This window comes from Anas platyrhynchos, chromosome Z, assembly GCF_047663525.1.
Source record: "Anas platyrhynchos isolate ZD024472 breed Pekin duck chromosome Z, IASCAAS_PekinDuck_T2T, whole genome shotgun sequence".
Lineage (NCBI taxonomy): Eukaryota > Metazoa > Chordata > Aves > Anseriformes > Anatidae > Anas > Anas platyrhynchos.
The window spans coordinates 28639540-28664906 of NC_092621.1; the positions used below are offsets into that span (position 1 = coordinate 28639540).

Genomic DNA, 25367 nt, shown 5'->3' on the forward strand with positions numbered 1-25367 from the left:
TTTCTCTTTGCCTTTTTGTGGAAGCTGGAGAATTACTTCAGGGTCTCTCATCCTGCTGGGGAGCAAACATCCTTGTTTGGGGATCAAACCCCCAGCCACAAGGCAGTCATCTCTATTTTTAAATTATTGGAGAACACAATGCAACCACTCTTAATTGCAGGATTGTTGTCATCCCCCCAATATGCAAATATTACAACTTCATCAGAATAAGATCACAAAGCTGTCTTTTTTTTTTTTTTTTTTTTTTTCTCCTCCCCCCCCAACCCCAACCCCTTCCACCCCTGTGGAGTGACAGCTTTCTTCCAAGATCTGAAATCATTGAAAAGAAATTGTGACCAATGTCTTCATGTCATAGCATTTACAAGGAGAGTAGTCATGGCACATTTCAAATCTTGTGCTAGGTTTAACCTTCCTCTCTATTGCAATAAATTATGTGACCAGGTGTTTCAGTGATGAAAAATTCATATGTATTGGGTGAAATATAAAAGGGGAGGTGAAGCACATGACTGAAAAATAGTTGTGGTAGGGTTATGAGGGAACTGTAGATGTCACAAAGCTCATTTCAAAAGTCCTCATCACAAAACCAATCCATGAGCATTGTACTCATGCAAATTATGCTGAAATTCTGTAATGATACCAAAGTGTCTCTGTATATTGTGGACAAGAAGACAGAGGCTGGTTAAAGAAAAAAAAAAAAAGGTGATGTGTTTCCTTTCATAAACAATTCCAGAAATACCTCCCAGAACTTAACTTCATGAGCGGTATTTTCATCTCATCCATTGCCTCTACTAAAAAGGCTGAAGATGTGATTGCAGCCTGTCTTCTCTTCTCAGGGTTAGCTGGTAAATAATGAAGACAAATTTTGGATTCCTAACTAACTGAATTGACCCAAGGGGAAAGGTTTTATTACATTTTAAAAAGAAAGCAAATATTTCTTTGGTGAGGCAGGTTTGGATCTCCTGACTCTTTAAAATTTCTTCCTCCCTGAACTGCCACATTTGTAACTCACTGTATCCCCTTCCATTCTTAATCTAAATATAATAACCTTTCTTTCAGCCACAAATAATAATACAAAAACCACGCCAGCCTCCACTTTGGGATGGGAAGCAGTAAACTAGTACAACAAACAGTGACTTTCCCTTCCTATACCTCCCGTATAAGTAAATTTTGACTATACATATAAACATCACATATACATATAAATATACATATAAATATCACATATTTTAAACTGTCAGATAAACCCCTTACAGTGTGTTCACATCTCAAATTTTATGCTGAAAATTCTTAGTCTTCTTGGTGGAAGTATGGCAATACTTTAACCCATTCCCTGGTGTCTTTTTCTTTCAGAGAATTCCCAAAGGTTGCTAATCAGATCTTGATGTATCAAACAGCTTTTGAACCTGACAGTAAATCATTTGACATTTTAGACCTGGATGCTGAGAGATACTTTGTACTTCAGTCCTGCTGACGTTAACAGAATGCACATAATAGGTTTGGAATCACACCCCAAAATGTGACATAAAATGTATGAAAGCGAATGGATGTAAAACTTTTTCATTCTGTCTGTCTATCCTGTGTGGTCAATGAAAGATACCTGAATATAATGAGTTGTTTTTTAATTTAAAATCTTAATATCTATTTTCTAGAAAAATCAGAAATAAAATAAATAAATAAACAAATATTATGTACACATATAAATAAAGACTGGTCTGTTGTTCAAAGAGTTGCAATAACAATGTAAAGAAGAAAAATGCCTTGAAAGTACAGTAAGGCAATGCACCAGAAGGAGAACCACAAAACTGACTTTTTTATTTTATTTTATTTTATTTTATTTTATTTTATTTTATTTTATTTTATTTTATTTTATTTTATTTTATTTTATTTTATTTTATTTTGTTTTATTTTATTTATTTTATTTTATTTTAAGACTGATGCAGTAAGTATAACAATACGTCTTGTACATCAACATGCAGCATTGCCCTGGCAGTTGCTATTTGTTTAAATAACTTGCCTCAAGGAAGATCAAAATTATTTATTTTACTGAATGTTTCCATCAAAAACAAAACAAACTGAAACCACTTCAGCCTCTCTTGCAGGTATTAGAGATAAATCATGTAGGAAAGCAGAGAATCATCTGTCTACACCTTTTTCCACCTAAGTCATCCTTGGTTTTGGGTAGGGCGGTGGCCTGCCTGACAGGGCATGTGGTTGTCAGACTGGAGACTGAACAACCCTGGGTCTGCTATGAGCCTGTGTACTTCAGATATTTGTGGTCTAATTTTCAAGGATCAATGCTCCTGACCGCTTTTCTAAATCACACATACCTCTGCTTTAATCAAAAAAAAAATAGCACTTTGACATCCCTATTTCTGTATCAGTAAGCTTTCCCTATTCAATAAGCCCTAGCTTTTTATGATGTGCTGCATTTGGCTCCTTGCTGCTGCTGTAAAGATACCTTGAGTCAAGGTTTAATTTAGTGCACAGTGTCTCTCAAAAAAGGAAGCTGGCTCACACTTGACATGTTGCTATATGATAAGTACTCATAAACACAGCACTGGCTGTATCTTGCAAGTGGAGATTTCAGTGTATACCAATTAGGGTACTAAATGCAGGCAGCAGATTTTTTATTTTTGATATTTTTTTAAAGTAAAAAAAAAATAAAAAATAAGAAAACAGGCTTAACTACTAGAAACAAACTATGTGACCACATTCTCACCATGTGATAAAATCTGAAATCTTTGCTGTTGTCATTTGGGTGGGTGGCTATGACCTTTGAGAGTTAAAATTATGTCATGTAAAGTCCACTGTGACACAGAGACCTCTGCTCTAGAAGCTGATTGAGAACTCCAGCTCCTGCAGCATTACCAATGTGCTCAATTACTCAACTTTACTAACTGAAAAGCATCAAGGAAATCTACCATTTTTGATGGATTCCCTCAGAGTCATAGTGAGAAAGAAGAGGATTCTAATATTTCACTTGTCCAGTGGGAAAAAGAAATCTTCACAAGTTAAACTCAGGAGTATCCAAACCATGTGAAGCCAATGCAAAGCATCCCCTCAAATGTTTGTGCTTTCCAAATGGTTTATCCCCAGGATCCAAGCCCAGCAACATTCAGGGAGCATGAACAGCATCCACTGCCCCTTGATTGCTCCATCTGGACTGATTTCTCCATCTCCAGCCTCCTGCCTTCCTCCCCACAGGGCTCCTCAAGGGGACTGTCATGGTGACTGTAACCCTCCAAACACTGAAGAACAGCTCAGGAGCAGCATACCCCAAAGCAAGCGCTCCAAAGTCAGGCCAGCAGCTACTCTCATAGAATCATAGAATATCTTGAGTTGGAAGGGACCCACAAGGATAAATGAGTTCAACTCCTGGGTCCCCCAAGGACCAACTAAAAACTCAGACCATGTGTCTGAGAGCATTATCCAAACGCTTCTTGAACTCCATTAGGCTTGGTGCTGTGACCACTTTGCTGGGGAGTCTGTCCCAGTGCCCAAGGAACTAGATGCTTACATCTTTTTGAGTTAGAGGAGTGGGCCCTGTGCTATAGGTGAGCTTTAAAACATTTTAAGCCTGTATCTCCCACCAGCTGTGGGCAGGTACTCCTCCAGCTTGCCTGGGAAATGAGATGGGCAGACAGGTGGCAAATATACATCAGCTTGAGGGAGCAGGTTTGCAGAAGAAAAAATTGCAGAGGTTCATTTACCTGGAAACTCTGCAGGCCAGAACAGAGACACTCAAAAGGAGGTGTTTTGCAGCTGAAGGAGCAGGTAGGATATTGAAAGTCAGCAGTTAATGCCACTTACCATTTTTAGCACACCAGCTCACTCCCTGTGGATCTCAACCTGATTGACGTATTGACATTTCTTCTCCTTTTGCATTTTTATGCTTTGCTAGTGCATTTACACATATTCTTATCTCTCTCTCTCTCTCTCTCTCTTTTATTTAAAATATACAAAATGTGGGCAAAATAGGTTTGATCCCACTGCAATTATAGCACACAGAAGCCTTGAAAGACATAAAACTCAAGACATAGAAAAAAATAAAATAAAAAAGGGAAAAAAATCATTCAAGAGAAGTAAAATAACATGCTATTTGTGGACCCGGTTAGCTCTTGTGTTGAAACCAGTCACAGAGCCATCAGAGCACAGGTGCACACCACATGACCAGGTGATAAAAAACAACCCTAGAATGCGATTTTGAGGAGCCTGATGATGGTTTGTCTCTGTAATACATCCATCCCAAGGTGCACTAGTACATCTGTTTCATATTTAGGGTCTTTTTATTTTTTATTTTTTTATTATTTTTATTTTTACTAGTAGCTTAAAAGAAAGTCAAGCAGATGAATATCTACATTTAGAAGACCATATGTTAACAAGGGGCTGTGAGGTGACATGACAAGGTTGGTGAAGCACGCTCACCATATGCAAAAGTGCTGAGCAGCATAAGTTTATAGATGGATGGGGACCCTTGAGCCACTGCAAAAAGAAAAGCTTTCTCTTATGGCCAGCCCTTAGGGTTCTGACAGGCAGATTTGTGAGGTAACTTTACCAGTCATGGAAGTATCTGAGTTAGGTAAACTCACTGCAGCACTAGTAAAATTCAGCAACATATTTTCAACTGTAGAGGAGCAAAAGGGACACCTGCTTACTGCTGTCTTACTGGTCCCATTTGACAGAAATCATGCTGGATGAAATCAGAAGTGCAATAATTTTCCTCACTAAGAAATATTTGTCCTATCCAAAGTAAGGAGCCAAGTAATGGAGAAGGACTGAGCAGTTGGGCAGCCTCAGTTGTCAAATAAGTCAGAGATAGGAATGTCTGATTTCTCATGGAAACTAAATATCTCCTGGGAACTTTGGTTTGAACTCAACTCTACAGTCTGATACATAGTAGACCATCTGAACTGTGAAAAAGCATCTATTTTCATAAGCTTTTCAGAACCCATGTGTTCCAAAAAGCAACTTCTTGCCCTTGCTCTGAACAACAAAAATGTGCGTAACTTCTTTCATTTGGCAGACCATCTCTATTTGATGTCAACTGCTTCTCTATCAAGTTGATACGCACCCTGCTTCCTGTAAGTCTCACTTGACTTATGGCAGAGTCACTCTAAATGCAAAACACTGACTTGACTTAATATTGCATAGCTGGTTAGCTTGTGCACATGCCATTGCAGAACAGTGCTGGTAGTGTAAACTACTGTGTGGAAGAAGATGGAAGAGACATCTCCATAACTGTGACATGTTAAATGCATAACCTTACTAAGATACCAGCCTGTTTCATGTTTTTATTTCTTCCTTTACATTTTTTTAATGCTTTTTTATTTTTTATTTTTTTGCAGGTGGCATGGAAAGGTTTTAAAGACTGCTCCAGTGCAATTTTAGATGTGGTATTGTTTGGCCAGGATAATACTTATTCCTTTTCCATATTAGTCAGACATATTCTTACAAATGACCTCTCAGGTCTTCTGAAAAGCATGTAAGAGTTTCACAATGACCATTTATGACACTTCCAGGGGGCTCAGGATTTCTCAACCTTTCATCTTTTGCCCTGCATTAAAAAGAGCTGGGTTGCTGAGTTAAAAGATCCTGCAAGTTACAAGGAAAATAATCCATTTTGAAGATTTGCCTATAATCTGATGCCAAGGAAACAAAATAAGCATATTGCAATAATAATGTAATAATATTCTTGATGGCACTAGAAATAAACAAGGAATTAACAAAGAACTGACTGACTGAAGGTGGTTGAAGGAAGTAATTACAATATGAGCCTTTTGTGAAAAACATAATAATTACTACAAATACATCAACTTTTCAAAAAGGAAAACCTTACAACCAACTTTGTGGATGGCAAGACCTGTTGATTTTTCAATCTCTTTTCAGAAGAAAAAAAAAAAAAAAAGTAAATATCAAACACAGAAGAAAATATATGAAACCTGTGTTCATTTCATGCATGCCTGTATGAAATCATAAGTTTCACCTGGTTATTATAAAAAGCAGATCAACCTCATAACCCTGACTGAAATGCTTTGCAACCAAGGTCTATCTTTGAATACTCATATTCTAAAATATTTCTTTAGTATATTTTGACAGAACAAATCCTGCTTTCCATCCAAGTCTCTCATTGTGATTATACAATTGTGGATCACACAACAGTGATTCTCTAGGTAATTTTGTAAGGAAAATATGATAAAGGTTTGGGAGTTCTTGAGAAAAATAATTTGAATATTTTTATGATAAACAACTGACTATGAACTGAGATTTTCCACTGGAATGTATCAATTTGTGATAAAATCTTTATAACAAAGAGCTCCTTTGGCTCAGAAAATAATCCTTAATGAAAACTCATCAAGAAGAATGATCAATCCTATGGATGAATCTTACAAGAATGATCCTTCCATACTAGATGTTTTTTCTTTTTCGTTTTTCCTCCTTCCAAAGGACTACAACATTGGTTAATTTAGGATGAATTTAAGTGTGTAGATATGGAAAGCCCACCTATAGCGTCAGATCCAGTCCTCCACAGTGATGCACAGCTACACAATACAAGTGAAATTTAGGAAATCCAAGACCTTGTTTACAATGTCCTTATGTACCTTGATCCACAGCATTCTTTCTAATACATAGTAATAAAAGAGAGAAGTTGTACTAGCTGATGAAAGCCACAACTGTAATGATCTGCAGAACGAAAGCAGGAAAAATCCCAAACTGCAATCATGAATCTCCTATTGGATCTTCTCTGTTTTTCATAAATACATAAATATTTATTGGATCAAAGGAAGCTTGGCCTTGTTTTTTCATCAGCTTAGTATTCATATCTAGATGTTTTGCACCCTTTCTCAAGGTTCATGAGGAACCAGAATATCATATCTAGTCTTGGATATATTTAACATGTTTCTGTGCAACACTGTTTTGAAATACTTCATTTGATTACTACAGGATATGGGGCAAACATGATGTCAGGCAACTGTGTTTTGGACAGTGATCACATACTGATTTATTTCACTTTTCTATAAGTTATGGGTAAAATGGTCAGTTTTTATGCTCTTGATTTGAATGTGTTTCCAAAGTCTATTTTGGTCTATTCCAAAGGTGTTTTTATTTATTTTTATTATTTATTTATTTATTTATTAATAACTAAACCATTATTTTTCAATTTCCACCTAGAGCTAACACAGTGTATAAAAAACACACAGGACAGCAGCATCATACTATTAAGCCAATTTTCACATGTTCTTCAGTCTTGGAGCTCAATTAATGTGTTCATGTTAATTTTGATAATGGGACTAAGGCTTCTAAGTCACAGTGGCACATCTAAAAACACCACCTTAATTCTAGCTTATTTTGACCCACCATTTCTTATCAAATGCCTGTTTCGATATGAAGCCATAAATATGCCAAGTTGAGTCATAAGTGCACCTAGTTTATTTCAAAGGCTTTGAGAACCTTCACAAACCTTTAGACAAAATTGGGCTGAGTTTTGATTTTGTAATGAAACTCAAAACCAGCCGAGTTTCTCTTGGTTTTGTGTTTCATTGCAAGAAACTCTAATTTGTAGGTGAGTACAGCCTAGAGTGCATACATTCATGATCAGCAGTAAATATACAGAGAAAGAAATGGTAGAACAGACATCAGATTTTTCGCTGCAGTCGGCAAGGCCTGGAAAGCCGCCCTGCTTCATTGCAATGCAGATTTGCAGACTTTGGCCCAAAAAAGACCCGTTGGCGAAGTTTGATACTGAAAAGTAATCTTCTTCAGGAAATGAGTACCAAAGAATTGTTATACCATGTAATAAGAAAGAAACAATAAAGATCCCTGGTGAGAAAGTAGTTCTGGGTTGATGGACAACAGTCATTATAAACTGAGCTTTCAAATAAAAATACCTTCAACCTTTTAAAAGGGTTTCTGTATTTTAAATATGGACGTTCGCATTTCAGACTGGAGAGCTTCCAAATGACCTCCTGACTTTAAAGGTTAAGCACTATGAGAGAACAATTGCAGACACTCAGAATGAGAAGGAAAATATGATTTTATAGCTGGAACAGACTATAGAGTATCTCTTCTAACATTTCAAATCTGTATTAAAGAGGGAACTATTGGGAATGGTTCAAAAACAGCTGAGGCTGAAGAAATAAATGAATTTACTCTTTATATTACTCCATAGACACTACTGCCCCAGTTACTGCTTTTAAAGACAATATGCAAGAACCTGTCTGTCCTGACTGAAGTTACCTGAAGTCAGTGACAAAAATTGAAATATATACATGGCTATAACAGCAGCTCTTGTGGTGAAGTAATCGGTAACCCAGTCAGCTATAAGAAGATAACTATGCAAATTAGTTACAACAGAAAGGCAAGGATACCAAGTAAAATAATTATATAGCCATCAACTCTCTCTCCCTGGGCCACTGAATGCTTTTAGGATGCTTAGTTTTGTCAGGGCCCTTGCTTCTCCACTGCTGTTGCAATTATCATTGGTCTAAATATGGAAATGCTTTCTGTTCCTGGGTTAGTGGTTATAACTGTTGCAAGAGATGAAAAGTGCAGTCATAGAAATTTATACTGTGCTGTACAGGATCCAAAAAGAGCTGAAATTTGTGACCTTCTATGCTTCATCAAAATTCATTAAAACACAGGGAAAAGGGAGAGAGAGAGCGTTTTACTGGTTGTTCTTATCTCAAAAATACATCAAAACACCCCTTTCCAAATTCTGCTGGAGGGATTTTCTACACTGTGTGTGTGGGAAAAAAAATTAGCTTTTTTCCTCATGATCCATTTACCTGAAACTTATGCACCTTTTTGGGTGGAAGGGTATTTTGCAAAAAGGTCTCCTGATAGAAGTAGTCTGGAAAGGAAACATTAGAAGTCTGTGACTACAGAATACTATGGTAATCAAAATATGAGCTACTATAATCTATTTCACCAGTTTACACATTGTATATTCTGTGTTACTACTCTGTCAAAAATTGTACCAGGGTTGAAATTCATGGTGGAAATCCTTCTTGGCACCACAGCTTCAGAAAAGGAAATAAATTGACCTTATCTTGAAATTCATAAAGGAAGACTCTATGAATAACATAAGGGGACCAAAAATCCCAATGTCCTAGCTGAGGCAGTTTTGGTCCACTGTAAGTTATCGTTAACAATCTGATCTTAAAATCCAAAATGAAGAAAGAACGTTTTACACTAGGGAGCATATGCTATAAACACACAGAGGAAAAGCTTTCCCCTTCAGAGAGAGCCGACACTGTGAGCGTGCCTGCACATGCGTATATGCAATAGGTTTTGGGGAAAAAGTGGCTCAACCCTTCCCTGCTTTTCAGGAGCACCAGCTGGAATGGGAGTTTAAGCAGAAAGCTGGAGGTGACTACCTTGGATGTGGAGCTGCTGATTCCACCAGCCTTGTGGTCTTGGTGGAAGACCCCAACAGCTCCCTGCCTTGTCCCTTCTTCCATCCTCCTTGACAGGAAGACTTTCAGTGGTCTTCATGGGTGCCAAATGGAAGAACACCCATCAGCAGTATGTCCTGCCTGATTAGATACACAAGGTTCACACCATTGTCTGAGAATACCTGAGAAATTAACTTTATTGATTCTATTGCTCCTCAAAGACAAACTCATTAAAAGCAGACGAGTCCTGCTGCGGCATATAGAAAAACAATGTGAAGGGAAAGTTTGTTATACATTGTGTTTCCTTCCTCCTAGCTGTGTCCTGTTGCTGTTTCAATCTGTGTCATGAGTTGTCTTCAGCTTTGTGTAGCTTTTCTTAAAAACAAAAACATGGTGTCATGGTGTAGTGACTTCAACTAGTATTCCTTACTGACATTGCAGTTCTTCAGTTAGCAAGTACAGTTCTCCTACATGCATTTTCCTATTCAGCAAAAGCTGTTTCTGCAGAAAGATTTTCATCAGTCAAAGTCTTCTGTGCAAGTATTGTAAATAATGAATGTGTATCTTTCTGTGGCTGGGGAAAGAAGGAAATGAGGTGGAAGTACAGGAGAAACAACTTCTTGTTTCTGTGCAGGTTTTAGGCTTCAGTTGAAGGACTCTTGTTTGGAGCATTTATTACATTTGTATTGCATTTTGTTTCCATGCTTTTCATATAGCTTGCTCTTTAAAGAGCACAATATTTTAGGTTAATTTTAAATTTACTTGAAATTTACTTCAATTAGTAATGAGATAGTGAGTATCTCCTACAATTTGCTGAATGACACTGAACTCCCCTTGAAGATTCACAGTCCTAATTTGTTAAAATTTCTTCTGAATTAGTCAGGAATTATTTTAAGGGGAATTCAGACGCATAAACTGGTGCCTGTGTGAGTTAAAGCAGCATAGAAACTGATCTAAAGGTCACTAATGTGTAAAAGAGAAGTGACTGGACATCGTTATGCTAAATAAGTAGGAAAGACCATATCACTTCATAGCACAAACACACATTTTCCACTGTACTTGCCAGATCATTTTTGTCATGTGGGAAACTTGGTCTTTTTTTGTCACGTTGAAAATGTGATATTTTTGTCATGTGGGAAAACATTATTGTCATATGGAAAAAGTGGTCATCCTTGCCATAACATAGGGTGTTTATAAAACTAATACAATTTATTAATAAGTGTAATTAATAAATAACACCAAATAACTAGAACTGAAATCTATCCAGATATGTTATTGATTCCTTAAGTTTTGCAAACATTTTTTCAAATAAAGGCGCTGCATTTTTTCACTATGCTATGAGAGGAATGGAAACAATCCCTATCACCTACAGATTAGAAAAATAATTGAGTGTTTATAGAAATGGACACAAATATTGTAACTCCTAATGTGACTTTTTATACATGTGCTATACTAAAAAAGGATCAGTAGCCATAAAGTAGCCATAAAACACTTGGCTTATGAGGTGAAGCAGTGAATAATGGACACTTGAAGAGAAATGCTTAGAATTGTGGCTTACTGTTTTTGAAGGAGCTGAACTTAGTACAAAGAAGGATACAACCTAAGCATCTGTACCAGAGAGTAGAAATTCCATCTTTATTTTCCATGCCAAAAACAAAAGCAAAACAGTGGTGTTGCTTTTGTGGACAACATAATTTTGTAAGGTCTAAAAGACTGAAGTAGGGAGATATTAATCACAGTTTCTGTCTTTCCATTGCCTGATCCATCTGATATGACCAAATGATATAAAACAGTTTATTAAGTGTAACTTGAAATTAAGTTTCCAAAAGAGGCTTTCATCTGGTTATGTTCAGACATTATCTACACCTCTTACATATCTTACACCTCTGCAAAACACTTAGCTTTTGGGCTTAGCAACACAGAGTGCAAGAGACGTAAACAGAGATTTTTTTTTGGAAAGTGTTAGCTGACCAGGACTATGAATTTAACCAATTAGAGAAATTGACATTATAAAAATATAATCTTTGGAAACATTCTGTTATTTGCTAATGCTCTGTATCATGATGGAAACTACTCAGTACAGAACAGGGTGGAAAGACATAAGTTTCAGGAGCAATCCCACCACAGTGCAGGCAGAAGGGTGGCCGTGCTGGATTGTTTTGGTTAGTGTCTGGCTCTGTGTTTGGCTCTGCCCTGCCTCAAACACAAGGCAATGCACATGGCGTGAAGCAATGTTAGTCACAAAATCAAAGCAATGTCACGTCTGCCATATGTTAATTGCAGACAAAACATTGGTCAAGGGCCTGCTGCTTACATGTCTGTCAAAGGCATGAATGAAGCTTGCTGAAACACCTGAAAAGATAGCTTTTAACTAATAATCATTGGTACCGATCCCTCAGCAGACCCACTTGTATCAGTGCAAACTGAGAAAATTGCAGAGATGCTTTAACTGGTTGGTCTAGTTTCAACAGTCATCACAGTGCTGTGTGGACTTGAGCTAATTTAAAAACATCCCTGAGCTAGCTCTGGCCAGTGAGGCAAGTAGAAGTAGAGCAGGTCCTGCTACATCACCCTCATGGAAAAAAAAAAAAAAAAAAAAAAAAAAAAAGAAACAAACTTTTGTTAGCCAAACCTTACTTTCCAAGTGGTGTGGTGGGGGACGGCAGGAGAGTATGTCAGAGAAAATGTACAGAAGGCATTAGAAAGACGTGTCTAGAATTCTGTCCAGCCACACTGTATTGTCTGTTTATCAGGGGAATTGGGAAGAAATGAGAGAATATGGGGAAATTCTGGCCTAAACTTGTTCTTGATTGAAAAACGGAAACTGCCACAAATATCCAAATGTAAATAATCCACAACTTTCAGGCATGGCTAAGAAATTAAATGTTTCTGGAGGTGTAAAGAAGTGGCTCGGCATGTTCCAAGACCTGCTGCTGGACAGCTGCAGTGCAATTAGCCACAAGATCATCCAAACTTTGAGCTGAGTCTTATGGGTTATGTTGTTTCTCCTCCATCTGCCAAGTAATTCTTCAGTAAGCTGACATCACATGTATCATCTTTCCTTGAAAGAACACATTGCATGTTACATGTTGAACGAATTCTTTTCTCAGCTCTTCTATTAAAACAGGAAATTTGGTCCCTTACAGGCAGTAGGCTGGGTTTTTATGCCTTTTTATTTATTTATTTATTTATTTGTTTTTGAGAAAAGTTTGCGACAACACATTTGTTACACTCTGTAGTAAGGCTGCTGTAATATGACTTTGTCAAGCCTGAATATAAAATACAGCTAAATGAACTATCCCCACTGTTTGCTAAATTGTCTCTGACACTGCTACCAGTGAGAGTTTTGCCATTTAATACAATATATACTAGGATTTATATGCACTACACTCCTACCCTTAATACTTAACTATTACATTTGAATTCAAAGGAGTACACCTCGGTTATGACGGCATCAAGGAAATGCATCCCACTATACAAAGGCATAAGAAAAAGACATCTTAGCAGTTTGCAGGAGATAGTGCAAAGACCTGACCTTTACTTTTCACCCACTGACTTTTTTTATAAAGTACATACCTGAATACAAGTAAAACTCAGTGACACTTTGCAAAGTGATATTTAAAGCTGAAAAAAAGCAATCCTTATGTCCTACTCACTTAGCAGCACACTGCAGCCATTGCTCTTAACTACTTGCTTCATATAAAAACAACAAAGATACTACAAATACAAAAAATCAGCAAAAATCTAAATGTAGACATTAGAATCCTTTTTATTTTGCTAAAAAAGGCATTCTGATATTTACTGGAGGTAACATTTCAAATGATGGAGAGAAATTATAATAAGAATTGAATAGTCTGTGGCACACCCCAAAATGTTTGTGATCTTTTCAACCTCATAAAAGTTGCCAAAGTCTATGAAAACAGACTTTGTTGTCCTGATATGGTGTGGTGGAGGGTTCCCAGATTTCCTATGAATTTGAGAGATTGGAGCAATACAGTTGATTGTGTTAGGTGACACATAGCAGAACTCTGAACCATGCATAAAAAATAAATCTCATTTACTGTTATTATTATTATATATTGAACATGAGCCAGCAGTGTGCCCTGGCAGCCAGGAGGGCCACCCGTATCCTGGGGTGCATCAAGCACAGCATTGCTAGTCAGTTGAGGGAGGTGATTGTCCCGCTCTACTCTGCACTGGTGCGGCCTCACCTCGAGTACTGTGTGCAGTTCTGGGCACCACAGTACAAAAAGGACGTTAAACTGTTGGAGAGTGTCCAGAGGAGGGTGACGAAGATGGTGAAGGGCCTAGAGGGGAAGACGTAGGAGGAGCAGCTGAGGTCACTGGGCCTGTTCAGCCTGGAGAAGAGGAGGCTGAGGGAAGACCTCATGGTAGCCTACAGCTTCCTCACAAGGGGGAGTGGAGAGGCAGGTCACCTATTCTCCTTAATCACCAGTGATAGGACCCATGGGAACGGTGTTAAGCTGAGGCAGGGGAAGTTTAGGCTGGACATCAGGAAGAAGTTCTTCACCAAGAGGGTGGTTGCACACTGGAACAGGCTCCCCAGAGAAGTAGTCACTGCACCGAGCCTGTCTGAATTTAAGAAGCGATTGGACTGTGCACTTAGTCACATGATCTAAAATTTTAGACCTGTGTCGTGCCAGGAGTTGGACTTGATGATCCTTATGGGTTCCTTCCAACTCAGGATGTTCTATGATTCTATGATTAGGCACTTGACATGCAAAGATGCAGGACTTCCCCTTGCCTGCAGCCAGTCCTCAGGAGAAAACTCTGCCCTCCTGAACCCAGGGGAAAGATGGAGTGCAGGTATGCTCTGAGCTGGAGGGAACCTCTAACACTCCAGAAGACCAGCAGCCCACTCAGGCCTTCATCATAAGTCTGTCACAGCAGGGGGACTGGAACAGTGCAGCATGCACAAACATGATGTTATGGTTATAGATTCAGGAGCCTGGGCTCAGACCCAAAATAGTTACTGTACAGAGACAGAACAGGTTCTTTCTGGAGATTGCTCCTCATCCCGTGTTTTTATGATTCCCTAGAACTTCTCTACCTTTGTACTTTGACAGTGATCTCTGGGACCATCATAAACACAAGATTTATGACCTTAAGGAAACCATGTTGGGCCATCCTCCTGCAACTGATATGCAATTTGCACTTTTCTCCTTTTCTGATGTACTGCACCTTTGCAGGACTTTCATCCTTTCATCAGCCTGCTAGAGGACTTCTGGCATTTCTCAAAGTCAGTTTTGGTACTAAGCATTGATTCACTTCAGAACATGTATGACTTTCAGTTATAGTTGAAGAAAAGCTGAAGAGACAAGGCCAAATCCTCTTTCAGTATAAATGAACTAAACTCCCTTGTTAGCATTTCATTTATGCATGAATTTTGGCCCAAAGTCCTCTTTCTTTGCCTTTCAGGAATAGGTCATATGGGATAAGAGAAGGCTTCAGAAAGGCTTTTACTACCTGCCCTTCCTGGGTAATAAAACAAAACAAAACAAAAACAAACAACAAACAACAACAACAACCAACCAACCAAACAAACAAAACCACAATTCCAGAAGCATTTAAAATATTTTGGATATAGACATATTCTCTGTATTGTATGTCTTTTTGGCTTTTTGTCATAAACTAACAGCAAACAGTTAGCTAGTATACCACCCCTAAAGGATGTTTGTCAGCATTCCCCATTACACGTTCTATGAAAGCATGTCCTAACTCCACTTTCCTTATGGTCCCCAATCCATAGTCTATTCAGGAATGTGGAGAGGCTCTTACAGAAGTTTCCTCTGCTCCTTCAATGACATGATGTCTATTTCCTACTCCAGTCATGTTGGCAAAAGTGTTCACCAAGCCTTCTGTTTATTTCCGAAGTGGTGACCTGGGAAAAACTGTTAAGCTTTCTTCCCAAATCACATGTTTAACCTTTTTGGAGATTTTTAGACAGGAAGAAATATTGCAGCTTTTCTGCTGCTGCAGTCTATGCCTTGGCCACACCTCTCATGTTCCCTCATGAGTCTCACCTTTATGTTTGCAACTGTGCAGGCAAAGGAAAGGAGATACACGCATACAGTATAACTGCAGTTTGGAGAATTTTGTCATCTGTTTTTTTGAAAACATTTCTGAAGGTCACTGAAATTTAACTTGACAATCATATATGTGGAAAGTGGAACATTTGTACTTTAGTAAGTAGCTGCCAACATCATTAAGATGTTATCTCTACCATTTTTAGAACTGGTTTTCTGTTTGGTGTTTATGAACAAGTTACAAGACACAACTGAAGTTGTACATTTCAAGTACGGTACAACAGTGAGTCAATATTTAGAGACATTTAAGCAGTAAGACTGGGAGAACAAATTATGCCCTGCAAACCAGTTTAAGATACATCCTTTTGTAGTTCTGTCCAGTTACAGTTTAGCAATAACTGTGTATAGTAAACAGAACATGCCTTCTGTACAGAAAGATTGATATCTGATGTAGTGGTAGAAGTCTTTGCCTCCTGTATCAGGAAACTAGACGCATTTGCAGGAATGCCATACTCATCACTTCTACTGGGAGATTTCCTCTTCCCAGTGGTTCATCACCTGTAAAATCCCTGCAAATAGAACAATTTCTACTCTGTTTCAGGTCTTATCATTCTCTTGTGAGTAAGACAAACTGTAGATAGTCTTCAGAAGTATCTATGCAGGTTGGCTTTTCTTCTGAAAGAAGACTGAAACAGTTATATAAACAGCTGTATTGCTTTGACTATGCTCTTGCTGTTTCCTGCAATCTAGAAGAGTTACCTGTCCTCCAGTTCTTCTAAGGGAATGGATATTATTTGTAAAATTTGCTGAAAGAATCTACTTTTTATATCTTGTACATTAGTATAGTGATGTAAATATAATATATTTAATATATATATATATATACATATATATATATATACATATATATATATATACCAATATATATATATATATATACCAATATATATATATACCAATATATATCATATAAAGACACACGACTTGGGACTTCAGTCTCATCAGTGTTGTTCTCCTTAATGTGAAAACACAAATAGTTAGGACAGGCCAGAGTGCTCACCCAGGGAGATAAGACAGAATTAATGTAGCAGAATCAGCTTTGCTTCATCATTCCTGAAAGAACTGCATAAGTTTACTTGGGCAGACTTGCTCCTAACTAGCAGTGCCCATCCTCATCAATATCCAGCATACTACTTTTTTAACTCCCGGGAGAACTGAATTCACAGAATATCATGAGGATCTGGAATGAAGTGCCTTCATACCCTTACCTGGCCCATTTAATTTCTAAATCCAGATGTACTCATGATCTTGCTAGCAGTGTTTTTTCAAACATGATTTACTGGTCTCTCCAGTAAAATGCAATGGGAATGGTGCATGCACAGCAGGATCTCAAGCTACCTGGAGACAGGTGGTGGAAGCACCCATCCCTTCTCTTTGGAATCAGTATGTGGAAAACCTCAGAAGAGCTTGTTTCCTATATGAACTATAGTCAGAACCCAAACTGGAGCCACTGACAATTTAAAAATATAAATTATAGAATACAAGAGGGAACACATTTTTTTATGAACAATTTTCTCCCTACTATGTTCTTGAAGAAGCAGGTATTTTTTCAGAGATTAGCCCTCAACCCACGTTTTCTTTTCCCCTAATAATATAACCACCCATGCACCATGCCCTCCAGGACCATCAGAAACAGGTTTCTCCTTGCATTGCCCTAGAGGCTATCTCTGTGTCTGCTCGCAGGGCTCTCCCAGTCCTCTGCTAGCCCTCTGGGCATTGCCTCTCCTCCATGTGTCCCACAATGGACTTTGAGGCTTGCTGTGACTATAAGGCTGCATTTGCACTGAGGGAAAAAAACAGTCTTCCACGTTCCTCTCTGATTTATACCACATTACCCAGAGTGTACACTTCAGGGGAAGGCAACTATGACCAGGCAGCTTTCCTCCTTCTACCCTGCCACACCCTTTCCTAACGAGCCAGACTTTATGGCGCTTACACCATAAACTGAATAAATAAATTAAATTGTACAATCTGCCACATACAGCTCCGTTTCTCTTTGGCAGGTCTTGCAGCACAGTGCAATCCACTGCTCACTCAGTGCTGACCGTATCTCTGGCTGGTCTTTCTGCAAACTTCCCTCTCCAAGCACTCATTAGCAGTCTTTTCCAGTGGGATTGGATAGCACACACTTCTGTAATAAAAACAACCAAGGGCATTCAGTTTAAGCCTTCTACCAAGTGCATTGCTTGCTGAGGAAAAACACCTGTTTCACTTCCATGGATTGGGACTGTCTTGGCTTTGTAGGCTGGTACATGCTTAGTATTTTTATACAATTATGTTAGCCATGCAAAATGGTATCAAGGTTGATCTCTGTGCTAAACAGAACAAGCAATGCACTAGCAGCTATAAAAAACTCTTAGTGCCCCCCTGCCCCTCTGATGTTGCTGACAGTCTGTATGTGTTACTAAGTAAGTTACTAAACCTCCTCTCTGTTAGTTTTTGCATTTGGACACCTGAGTGTCTGAACTGTCCTTGAACACGCTGAATATGCAGTGCTTGTGAGTCAGGCTGTGGGTGAGTTCACAGACATCCATAGAAATCGTTCTGAAGGGTGAATGATGAGCACAGTCCATTCTGTGTTTTCTGAAAGAAAAGAATTTATTGTCTCCCAGCACCAGGTAAATGAAATTAGCTTTATGTACCAGGGTTCCTGTGTTGTTAGTCTCATTCAGAATCTTCCTGCAAAATAGTTTTTCTTAGTGTGCACTAAATCACTACTGTACTATCGCCTTCCACTCCTCCCCTTGCTTTACAGTGTTTAACATAAAATATATGATTTTATTTTCAGAGCCCTTCACAGCCTCTGCACGCAAATTTTTCATCTCTCTGGTGTGACATCCATCACCTACCTGTTGGATTTTCAAACATTTTCGTTCTCTTTTTCATGCTGTCCCTTATAACTGAGAGTTGCATCCAGCCAATATTAAAAAATGAAGAATGTATCATCCTCTTTCAAATCTCTTCTTTTTTCTCCACAAAACCTTGCCCATGTTCTGGCCTATCATACTGTCCATTGTGATTCACTTCTGCCTTAATGCTAGCCATCCATTACAGTCTACATTACTCTTAGCAATAAACTCTGACCTAGAGCTTAGTGATGTCCCAGTCAGGGACATTGGTACTTCAAGTATCAATGAGTCCTACTTCAAGTAGTACTAACAAAATCATAGAATCATAGAACAGATGGGTTGGAAGGAGCCTTAAAGATCATCTAGTTCCAACCCCCTGCCATAGGCAGGGACACCTTCTACTAGAAAGTTACTAAAAACCCTACCCAGCCTGGCCTACTGCACCTTCAGGGATGGGGCATCTACAACTTCTCTGGGCAACCTGCTCCAGTGTCTCACCACCTTCTGAGTGAATAAATTACTCCTTATATCTTATCTAATCTAAATCTACTCTCTTTTAGTTTAAAGCCATTACTTCTTGTCCTATCAGTAGACTCTTTGACGAAGAGTCCCTCCCCAGCTTTCCTGCAGGCTCCCTTTAGGTATGGCTATAAGGTTTCCCTGGAGCCTTCTCTTCTCTCGGCTGAGCAACCCCAAGTGCCTCAGCCTGCCTTTATAGTAGAGGTTCTCCAGACCCTTGATCATCCTTGTGGCCCTCATCCAGACTTGCTCCAACAGGTCCATGTCCTTCTTGCACTAGGAGCCCCAGAGCTGAATGCAGGGCTCCAGGAAGGGTCTCATGAGAGCAGAGCAGAGGGGGAGAATGACCTCCCTCGCCTTGCTGGCCGTGCTTCTTTTGATGCAGCCCAGGATATGGTTGGCTTTCTGGGCTGCAAGTGCACATTGCCAGCTCATATTCAGTTTTTCATCCACCAACCACAAATTCTTTTCCACAGGGCAATAACATCATCATAACGACGTAATACATTACAATAAAAATCATAAAGATGCAAACAAGTCTAGCAGATATTGTTATTGTACAAAGAAACTAAATTCTACAAGCTTACAACCCCAGCTTGGAAAAGAATGACCTTCTGAACTGTGCAACTCCATAAATAAGCTCAAGACTTCCACTTATAATACCCATAGTAATATGACATTTCTTCCAGTTACACTGGCAGCTTTTGACCATGATTTCTTAAAAGGCTGTTTCTTCTGAACAAGGACTAGCAACTATCATCCTTCATGATTTTCCTTCGCCCTAAGAGACATTTTTAACTTCTTCCTGAACCTGTGATGAGTACCTGATAATGGAAGCCAGTGGGAAAACATCTATCTGGCTAGCTCAAAGACATCAAAGACAGCACTAAGTAAATATTGTGTGACCTAGTTGGACTAAGAATATGTGGATTGTTGGACTCTGTTACAAACCACAGACCCCAGGAGATTTTACTTATTCAGCCTGTGGTCCAGATTTTCTGCTCCCCATATGTCCTCGTGGCACAGAGGGATTCAACAGCCCTCTGGATGGGTTAACCAGCTCTGATTTCTCAATCCTGACTTATGGCCACACTGTCTTTTCTACTCCATGCTTTGTCACAGTTTCCTCAGTCAGTCTTGCTACAGCAGATGTTTTTCTCATTTTACTACATTTTAGGGCACCTATAAAGAGAAGCCTCTTACATGTGGTAGAAAACACATGGATGGCTGCTTCCAGGGAAGCAATGCACCCCACATATCAACAATCCTTCCCTTCAGCTGCATCTTTATTCTGTATCAAGAGATTAACTGCTCCTTCAGCCTTCAGGTACTATATGGACCACAGTCTTGTTCCTCTTGGGTTTCTTTGCTTTTACATTCAGAAGAAACTCAATTTTCCCTTCCCTTCCCTTCCCTTCCCTTCCCTTCCCTTCCCTTCCCTTCCCTTCCCTTCCCTTCCCTTCCCTTCCCTTCCCTTCCCTTCCCTTCCCTTCCCTTCCCTTCCCTTCCCTTCCCTTCCCTTCCCTTCCCTTCCCTTCCCTTCCCTTCCCTTCCCTTCCCTTCCCTTCCCTTCCCTTCCCTTCCCTTCCCTTCCCTTCCCTTCCCTTCCCTTCCCTTCCCTTCCCTTCCCTTCCCTTCCCTTCCCTTCCCTTCCCTTCCCTTCCTTTCCCTTCTCTTCCCCTTTTTAAAAAAATTACAGTCATCAAAATTAGAACAAAATGATTGCCTTAATGGAGTTTTAGAAAGAGTTTAGAAAGTGTATCTCATTTTTACTTACAGGTTTTTGGTTTATTATCTTTCAGACAGGTACTATATCACACAGCAGAGTCTGAACAAACTCACAAAGAAATAAATAAGATTATATGTATTTTCCTCTTGAGACACAACCTTTTCTGAAAAGGTAGAGCTCATATATCCAGCCATTAAGAGAAATTTAGCTTTTGGTAATATCAAGCTGGAAAATAACTTGTCAAAGGCACATGAAGGAAAAGAGTCGTTTATGACCATGTGGTGGTCAGTCTGTTGTTTAAAAGCGCACCTGGAAAGGTCTAAGAAACCAGATTTAAGGTAAGAGAAGCATTTTTAAATCCTGTATTTCCTTCTACTGGCTTATTACATACTTAAACATGTGAGACTAACACCCTATTGAGGCTTATAGGTGCAGAAATCAGCATTTAGACTCTGTCCTGTGCTGTCTGTAGCCTGCTCTTTGTTAAATTTTTTGTCTTGTGGTTTTGTTGTAACTAGAACATTAGAAGAGCTTTTCTTACCTTTTGTTGTAGTTGTTTGCTGGGAAGTCTGGCAAACAGGTATTTTAAATGTCATTTAATTTGAAACTTTTAAAACCCTACAGTGAGCTAAACTGTAAAGCCCTCAATCATTTCTTTTCATTAAATTCTATTTAATCTGAGTTTATCAAGCCTTGCTTTACTGGCAGAGGGATATCCATGTTATACTTGCGCAGTAAAACAGAAAAATAGTTTATGAAAACACATGCTTCTGATACATTTTAAAAACTTATTTCAAGGTCTCTAGTCTGAAAAGAGAAGAGCATAAAAATTTAACAACACCTAGCACCACAGAAATATAAAAGTAACTATAACTATAAATATCCATATTGCTTTACCTCATACCAGTTCTATCTAAATTGCATAGATAGCATTCAAAACCACCATTCTGACTTTAGTCATTCTTCAGACATTGTTCTTATTATGTTAATAAGAAATAGCTAAAAAAACTCAAGACCAGGTGTTGTGTTGTGGCACTAAAAGTACACTAGTATGCCCTTGATTATTCCTTCCCATGGTACCTGACTGCACTGAGACGGGAATAATTTCCTCTCAATCACAAAAGATTCAAACTAGGAATAAAATAGACTGTCATTTTAGAAAAAGATAGACCCAAACTTCATCCTGAAACTCAAATGGAAAAAAACTTCCCTGTAAGTTTATAAAATTGTAGTAACATTTATCTGTATGACACAATCTTAGATTTTCTGCTCCCCATATGTTTCGTGATTTTATTTTTTTATTTTTTTATTTTTTTTGTAAAAACAACAATATTGTGACTCTGGGCACTTCTGATGAGCCCAATATAAAATAAAGAGGCAAACAGCAGAAAACTATGACTTTTTTTTTTTTTTTTTACTGTTATCTGTAAGGAGGAAACAACAAATAAAATCTATTTCCAGGCTGTGAGCTGCTGTAACCCAGGGGACATTCACCTTTGATGGTATGACCTTGTAGCACCTGCTGGTTTCAAGCATACAAAATAGATTTAAAGATTTTTATAAAATCCTAGAACATGTGGCTCAAACACGTCTGAAAAAGAGGCTGAGTGGCAAGAAAGAAAGAGCAGGTTTGAATGGCAGGTGAGGATGTATCTTTCCCCATGTTTTCTCTCTCAAAGCAGTGTGAAAACGCAACTCTCCAATGCTTTCTTTTCATCATTCTCCATTAGTGTAAATGTTCTGCATTTAGATAGGGAATGTTATAGAGTTAGGGTATTTTTCTTTCTTTTCTTTTCTTTTCTTTTCTTTTCTTTTCTTTTCTTTTCTTTTCTTTTCTTTTCTTTTCTTTTCTTTTCTTTTCTTTTCTTTTCTTTTCTTTTCTTTTCTTTTCTTTTCTTTTCTTTTCTTTTCTTTTCTTTTCTTTTCTTTTCTTTTCTTTTCTTTTCTTTTCTTTTCTTTTCTTTTCTTTTCTTTTCTTTTCTTTTCTTTTCTTTTTCTTTTTCTTTTTTCTTTTTCTTTTTCTTTTTCTTTTTCTTTTTCTTTTTCTTTTTCTTTTTCTTTTTCTTTTTCTTTTTCTTTTTCTTTTTCTTTTTCTTTTTCTTTTTCTTTTTCTTTTTCTTTTTCTTTTTCTTTTTCCTTTTATTTATTTTTTCTTTATTCTCTCATTTAAATAGGTCATTGTCTACAAACCTGGCTGGGACTATTCTTACTTGAGATTGCAGGTGGCACCATCTGTCCCTATGAGTTATGTGCCAGACAATTCTGGCTTTGCTTCGTATGTGAATATTTTTCCTGAATAAAATTGCCTTATGAAGACCATGCGAAACTGACCCTACCCAAAAGGCTATGAAATGCAGAAAGTATACAAAACAACAAAGACTTCAAGAAATTTATTTATTTCAACAGCATGTAAAATGCAAATTTTATTTTCCTTGAGGTGTCTTAATCGGAGTTAAAAATGATGTCCTAAATCGTAAGGTGAAATGTGTGCTGTTTAATTTTAATTTTTATTTTTTAAAGACACAGATGTTACCTGCCTTTTATCTCTTTCTAGGTAGTCTGAGAGGAGTGAAAGCTCTTTGTCCCGTGTCAATGGGGTTGGTGGGATAAAACCTCATGGAGCTCATCTTCTGTGCCTGCACTGACAGCTCTTGGGTTTAACTTCCTACTTGCCCCAGACTTCCACAGCAGGGTAATTTCAGAACAGGATAGAGGCACTGAACTCACATAAGTTTATCTTCTCATTCTAAATCAGCTCAGTTCAGCTGCTGAACACAATGAACCTCCTGTTCCATGGAAAGAGAGTCTGGTCATTGTCTTGGAGAGGCTGGGCCCTGGTGGCCTCTCAGGGCCCATTTCCAGACATCTTTTCCATCAGCTGTAGCTCCCAAATTTGTCTTCCCCACATGACCTATGCCTCCACATCAACCCCAAAATTGTATCAGAGGGTTCACAGAACTGTGCTTCTAGACAAGAAAGTAACAGAAACCACTCATTAACCTTTGTCTTAAAATCTTCCCTCTAAGATGGAGTTGTCTCATATTAAAATCCTGTTTGTCAGTATAGGCATTTTAAGGGGAAATTTTCCATTCAGGTTATCAGACTGGTAAAAGTATTTCTATACAAGATGCTTACAAATATATAGAGCAGGCTTGGTCTCAGTTATGTCCTTCCCGTCCCTCCACTGAAGTCCATCGAACTTAGTCATTGGGCAACACAACAGAGCTTCATTGGGATTAAACTCTCAGTTACATGCATGTAACCCCAGTGGATTCGGTGGAGATGCAAAGGCATACATGATGGCAAAATTTGGCTTGTTGCTGCATATCAAGATGCAGGTGGCAACATATACAAAGGGGTTCTAGTTGTCTGGCAGATGTTCACAGCTGTCTGAGAGCAGAGAAAAAGCTTACATAGTTAATTCACATTTGGAAAGGGATTGTTTGAGAAAAATTACATTTGTTTGCTTTTTCAGTTTGCTGACATTACTCTTCACTTTGAAGTTTGCAGCAGTTGCTGGAGAGAAAAAAAATAAAAACCCCATCCTTCTTCATTCATGTAGTTATTGATACTATAAGAAAAAATAAAGGGCAAATATTTATGCTGACTTTATACAATATATTCAAACATCTTCAATGTCTAGGTTGGCTAAATGCTACTTGCTGTCTGTTTTTCCACTCCACACCATTGTTTTTGTTCTAAGGGCTCTTTAATCTAATCTATTTATCTGTGCAGGTTTAAAAGTTTGCACTCTGTGCATATTTTGGAACGTCAGAAATGTATATCATTGTTTCATAGGAATCCTAAATAACTTTGTTGTGATAAAGGACATGGGAGAGAGAAGTGCTTAAATGTAAACAATTGTGACTTTATCCTTTGGAAAAATCCTAGGGAAGCTATGTTTGTTGACAGCAAAGTCTGTTGCTCCAAATAGCAGGAGCAATTTTCTGATCTCCACTAATGTACTCAGATGCTTTTATTTTTTCCCTCCCTCGCTCTGTCTCCCTTCTGGGGATAAGTTCCGGCAGTTATAAATAATAGAATGGCCATCCTATCTGCAGCAGATTCCCTTTAGAAGCATAGCTTTTTGTACTATATTGTAACAGCTCGGCATCACAGATTTGAATTAATTCTTCGGTCAGTCTCGCTCGTTCTGATCAGCCTACAAATTCTTCCCAGTCATACAGATTATGTTATAGCATTTGCAGACAGGACTGGGAAGCGCAGCCAGCCCTCTGCTAACACAGTTGCCAGAAAGCCAAATGTGAGCATCTCAAACAGAGCTTCAGGAGGAACGAGGCTTTTACACAGTTGCCCACAAACAACAAAACTGAGTAAATGGTGTTTCTCTTGCAAACAGTGAAGGCTCACTGCCACCTGTGGGCAGCGGCTAGCATCAGCACATGCTGGAAGACAGAGACAGAAAGTTGCTAAATGTTGATTAATGCTGATTAAAGACCCTGGGTTGCTAAAGCATATGCAGAGGCACACATCTGCCAGTACCAATGGGTTTTAATGCCTGACTTCCAGAGTTCTGTCACAAACCAAACTGCCCAGGAGCTCCTGACCAGCCCACAGAGGACTGGTGTCTCAGGGCTCAGCTATGATAAGACTAGGTGAGAGCTCTGGTCCACAGTCTGCTTTGGTGTATGAAGCCTTTCTGATGGACCTGTCCATTCTGAGTCCTCTAGGACAGCATAAGGGATTACTACGCAAGTCCCTTGACTCTGCCTGCATGCTTTTTCCTCTGGACTTGAAAAAACTAGGTGAT

At 38.6% G+C, this 25367-nt stretch overlaps 1 long non-coding RNA gene across 1 annotated transcript; it reads left to right on the forward strand.

Moving 5' to 3' along the window:
- Window positions 1-20058: 20058 nt before the first annotated feature.
- LOC140000799 (uncharacterized) lies at window positions 20059-23983 on the forward strand. The gene is made up of 4 exons (XR_011806018.1): window positions 20059-20194; window positions 20670-20934; window positions 22058-22237; window positions 22771-23983. It is a non-coding gene; the product is annotated as an uncharacterized lncRNA (long non-coding RNA).
- The last annotated feature ends 1384 nt before the right edge of the window (window positions 23984-25367 follow it).